Below are 6,135 nucleotides of genomic sequence, written 5' to 3' on the forward strand. Positions count from 1 at the left end.
GCGTCGTGATTTCTCTCGGCCTATGAAGCAGTGCCAACGTTCAAAGGTAAATAAGAATATATATATATATATATATATAGTGGGATATACCTGGCCAAAGCAAGCGGGCAGCGCAAAAGCAATAGCAGAAGCAGACGACGCTGGTGTCGGTCGTCTGCTGTGCGGCATTCCTCACAAGCGTCATTTCGGTTTTGATACGCATGTAACTTTCTAAGCAACTAAAAATTATTCAGACGTCGCCTGTCATTCTTAAATTTAGACTGTAAGGGAATAATATTCAAAACATTATCTATTATTAGTAAGTAAACATTTTTCTGGTATCAGTGCAACTACCGTTAGAATCCAGGTGGCGCTAGCGCCGCCTGCGAAAATCGGTCCCATTGGCCCTATGGGAATGTCACGGGCTTGGCGGTACTCTGAATTTTTTTCCAGTGACTCTACGCGGCCACGGTGAGCCGTGTTCACCCTAAGAGTGGACAACCCTGTACACGGTGCCAAGTGTGGCGCGACTGCCTCGCTAACCTAGAGATCGCGAAAGCCAGCGCACGGGTTACGCGTGGGAGCGATTCACAGCAGCCGCCGCCAACAGGCCTCCCAGACGACGCGCGCTACTCTGGCGCCATTTCGTATCCACCGTCGCCTCGCTACGCTTTTCGTCTCAAGCTTTCACCATAACCTTCCCTGCTTACCGCTTCATGGTTCCGCTGCACCCTCCTCTCCACTTTCCTCCTCGCGTCTTTCATCCCCCGTTGCTCTCCGGGTTCGCTTTCACCTTTCGCTGAGCTCGTTCGCTCGTTTACGCCGCCGCCGACGCCGACGCTGGCCGCAGCAATGAACGCCTAAAACCTCCTTCACATGATACGATTTTCGTTGCACCAGAAGTGCGATTTCTGTCGCATGCGACGAAAATCACAGTCACAGTACCGACCTCCTCCCCCTTTTTCGGCTGCAATCAACCGGTTGGTCGCCACGTCGCAGCAATCGCAGCGATTTTCCGTTGTAATTGCGCCGAAGGCTATTTCCTGGTTTGTTTTGGGAAATGGCGTCTCCCTGAGCAACTTCAATGCGGTGGATTGCCAAATTCGGTGCGTACGCGAAGAGAGAATAAAGCTTTGTACCGCAGATTCCTTTCTCCCATTTCTATAAGTTCGTTGACATGTTGCGTGGCAAATCAAGTGTATTTTGACGTTTGCTTCATATATAATTGCGATTTGTCAATACTACGAGGTGTTCGATTTCCACGAGACGACAAGGCCTTTTGAGGCCGTCACAAATTTCCCTTGTTGAGTAGCATACAAAAATTGAGCGTGCGAAGCAGTTCAAATAATTACAACCTCAGCAAGGCCAACTGACAAGAAGACAAAGTACCCGAAGATTTAACGTTGCGCTGAACGCGGGACTGTATAGTTGCATTCTTTTCTTGTCGGTTCTCAAGCGTGAATTTTCAGACGCATCTTGAAAGGTTATCTACCTCACTTACTCATTAAATTTGTCATGCTAAACGTGCAGGCTATCGTATTGAATTTTATACGATTGCATTGACTCTGTGGCTTGAATAAACAGCATCGTGAATTTGTTTTCGAATATTTCATGCACGTTATATTGCATCTCTTCTCTGATGGAGAATCTTTTTCCCCTGCATATAAACCAAAAAAAACCTTGAATATGCTGTCGACTTTGTATCCTTAGTGCACGTGTGTTAACCTTAGCTTTGAATGGTAATTAACTATGCAATTAGAAATATTATTGGCTTTCTATAGCGGCACATTGACAACACACACTCCTGCACCGTCGTGCAAAACTCGCGTAACGATGCAAAAAGCACACAACCACCTCTTCTTGTGTAGATGAAACAATAGAAGACACGTTAAAGAAAAGTAAATCAAAACTGCGCAGTGAAGTCAGCCAGTTGCATCCCTTCCTGTGAATCTTTGCATCCTTTAGGTATAAACGCTTCTTGCACGTCCACAGCCAATCAAGTGTGCAAAAGCATCCATGCCTTACGTGTTTATAATAAGTCTGTGATCAGATTTATTGGTGTGTAAAACTATATAACGATATCATCCGTGATTACTACCATCATAAGAAGTGAAGTACCATGCTACTTGCACGAACATTTCACCCTGGGATTTTAAAAGAAATTTCTGCAGTTCAACTGTACACAATATGCAGTTTATTCAATAAAGGGCCACGAACAGCTTTCTGCGATGAAATTGTTCTTCAATTTGATTCACCTGCCAGTGCGGTTATGGCATCCCGCTGCTAACACAAGGTGAGGGCTTGAATTGCCAGCCGTGGCAGTCGAATTTCAATGGGAGTCATCGGTTAAAAAAAGCTCTTGCATTTAGATTTAGTTCATCATCATTCATTGAACCCTTAACCTTCCGAACGCTATTGCATAAGGGTGGCATGCATATGCAAAGTCTAACAAGCAATATTAACACCATCCAAAGGCAAAGGGCACAATTTTAAAACAAGCATCTGTCCTGATACTTCGAATGTGTAAACCTTCATTGCATCAATATGTATTGTTCAACAGCACTGCACAGTAGCTGGTTCTACAGATTTACAGATGTCAAAACACATGAATGATCATACTGCATCATGCACATCACAAAAAAATACATTTTACAAGAGTTTTCCCTTCTGACGGATATAAGTGAGTCATAGGCAGCAGAAATTTTATTAGAGTGCGTTGTGTAATACTGCTTACGATGGAATGAAGAGAGTAAGAGACTTTCAATACATTACCTCATGCTGATTTAATAGAAGCAACGAGGAGCAAGAAGATTTGTGGTGGAGTACAAAAGTTGAACTATAACTTTTTGAAAGACAGAAAATTCCAGGTGAGAGTTGGAGGTACATTTGGCCCATCCACACCAGCAATATAGGCATACAACAGGTACTACAGTCTGTTGAGTAGTACAGTCTGTGTGAAAACTATCTTATACAGAAATCAAGAACGCTGCAACAAGCTCTCGACAACATTGCAGACTTTCTTAGCCAGTCTGGCCTCTCGCTTTCTTATAAGTCAGCTTACGTCGATGTCGCAAATAAGACTAGAATCAAGGACTATCCCAGATAGCTTTTTGCTTCACAAAGCTATCTGTAGAAATGTACCCGCAAGTCAACATCTCCAAATCCTCAGCTAGAGTAAGACCAAGACGGCAGAGCCAGCACGTAGGTGAAACGAATATGCCATGCCTGGACACAAATTCTACGCATGGTGAAAATAATAATCTCAAAATAACGGGGGTGGACGAGCGGATAATATGCAAAATTGCAGATGATGTACTTTTTCTCCAAGGTATCGTACTGTATGAATTACCAGCAGTGTGCAAAAAAAAGACAACTCATCGAACACAGGCATACGGGTGCTGTCAGGTCTTTCCAACTTTACCGAGCATGAAGACCTCTACCAGAAAGAGCAAACAAACAAGCACGTAGAAAGAATAGAAATGCAGCCTGCGGCACAAGTTCTTTGCATCAAGACCTCGGAACCTGGTCGCAACATACTATGCCAGCTAGCATATGAGTTGGAACGACGACTACCCCTCTCTTTAGAAACACAACCTTGGGATCACCTGAACTCAACATACAACAGGCCCATACCGTGCAATATGGAGGTAACCAATTAGGCCAGGAGACTATATGCAACTGCCGAACACACAGAGGAAGTTACGACTCATGAAGACACAGACATCAGGCATATATAGTATGCTGACCCGTATGCCTCTGTTCGATGAGTTGTCTTTTTTTTGCACGCTGCTGGTAATTCATACAGTACAATACCTTGGAGAAAAGTACATCATCTGCGATTTTGCATATTATCCGCTCGTAGCAAAACCGTGTAACAAAGTATGACACTACATAAAATTAAATATCATACAAGTGGGGACCATTCCAGTGCATCCTACACTCAGAGAAACTGAACCGGAATCGCACTTGCAGTGCAGATTTGTAGACAACAACATCCTGCATGCCTGCATAGATTCACCAGAAAATGTAAGGGCCTGCACATCACAGAAGATTGTGAGGGAAATTGGGAGACTGACACAAGACTTGCAAGCACACAGCCAAGAAATTAAATTACAGGATACACAGCCATGCAGATATTCCAAGAAACAAGCGGGCTCGTGAGCCCGACATAAATGAGTACTGGACGAGTTGGCGTGTATTCATTATTAACTACAGTGCAACAGATAGACAACGGACAAGAACAAAGCGCTTTGTGTGTTCCCTTCGTTGTTTTATATTGTCTTTCTATTGCGTAGTAGTTAATGAATTCATGAGGCTGCACCGGATAAGAGTGATTCCCCCGCACAAGGCCTCAATTCTACACACAAATCTATGCAGACACACGCATAAATTTTACAAGTGCACATAGCACGAACAAGTATCAACAGAATGACGCCAGACAGGGACGAGAGCTAACTTCCAACTGAGGTTTATTGTGAAAGTGAGGCGATTTATACAGTTTACCAGAAAAAAAATACAGCAAGAAGGTCGGGTAATGATTTGTGTTCGAGGTAACCAAATATAAATAAAAAGTTACAGAAAGAATGTTGATAAAGAATCCAAGTGAAGGAAAAAAATCAATGCAATCATCAGTCATGCATTCCAGCACCTTTACATAATTACGGTTCTTTTTCTAATAAACAGACGGGCAGCTTGCTTATGCAAGTACACTCTTCCAGTTCCATACCATTCGGGTAAAAGCCGAGTGTCTTGGAAGGTAGTCGTATGTGCAATTGGGGATCATGTTTTCTTCCCATAGATTTGTAAATTTATTTGTATTTTCTCTCTTTCCTGTCTTCGAATGTTTGCTTTCATCAACCACTGGTTTTTATCATGCTTTCTTGCAGTTCTACTTCCTGGTGACCTTTATAAATTACTATTTTCGCAATAAATCTTTCAGTTAGGTTGAAGCTAGCGTACCCTGTTCTTGCTGCTTTGCATTATGCGCTCTTGCACTATTGCCCTAATAAAAAAATTTTGCAACGTACGCAGAATCATCATAAGGGCCATTCAATGACTTGTTGCAGTCTAAAAAAATAAAGAATAGCCTGGCTGCAAACGGTACCAGTGAACAAATAAGATGAACAAAAAAGTGAGATTATCTAACAACCGAAAATTTAACGAACTCGTGTTTCGGTATGCCAGCAAATGCAAAAACGGGCCTTTGGCTTTCCGGATCAAGTCCTTGATTGTGCGGACCATTCGCTCCGCCTCACCATTTGACTGGGGAAAGCGAGAAGTGCTCGTAGCAAGCCTGAACCCCTAGTTTTTGGCAATGTCCTGGAAGGTTTTGCTAGCGAACTGGGGTCCGTTGTCCCTACCCACACTGTCGGGAATGCGGTGTCTGGCGAAGATACTTTTCAGCACCACGATTACGACTTCGGTAGACGTGGACCGGAGGGTAACGACATGCGAGTAATGAGAATGGTAGCACACCAGTAGTAGCAGCTACTCCTAACTGTTCATATGGAACAAATTTGTGGTCATTCGCTCTCAGGGTGCTGCCAGCGCTTCTGTCGGTATCATCAGGTCGGCTCGTTGGACCCTTGTAGTATCACACATACAGTCACAGTTGTAGTCCCAGTTTGTCACTGCTGTTTTCACCTGGCTTCTGTGACACCCACCCACTGAATCTCTGGCTAGTACCAAACACCGCTTAACACCTTGGTGACCATCGTGGAGCAGGTTCACCATCTTTTGGCTTGGTAGAGCTGGCACCACCAGGCGTTCTCCCGTGTGTAGAAGACCATTGCGTATGAAGAAGTTGCCCCGGTGTTCCCAATAGCGAGTCATGTTAACGGCAACCTGTCACGTCTAGGCCAGCCTTTGGAGCAATAGTCATTTATCACTAAGCATTTCCCGTCTGATTCCTGATGAGCTCTGAAGTATTCACGGCGCACCGTCAAAGTTGAAGGAAGAGATTTCACAACTTTCGACAAGAACATCTCGTCGCTATCCATAGAGTCTGGAGAGGTGGAGCGCTCAGGGTCCCTTGACAGATTGTCGGCCGTGGCTAAGAGATTCCCGGGACATACTTGACCCTGAATTGGTAGCGTAAGAGCTTGATGCGAAACCATTGCACTCGAGGAGGCAAGAGGTCCAGATAATCTGATCCCA

This window comes from Dermacentor variabilis, unplaced genomic scaffold, assembly GCF_050947875.1.
Source record: "Dermacentor variabilis isolate Ectoservices unplaced genomic scaffold, ASM5094787v1 scaffold_12, whole genome shotgun sequence".
Lineage (NCBI taxonomy): Eukaryota > Metazoa > Arthropoda > Arachnida > Ixodida > Ixodidae > Dermacentor > Dermacentor variabilis.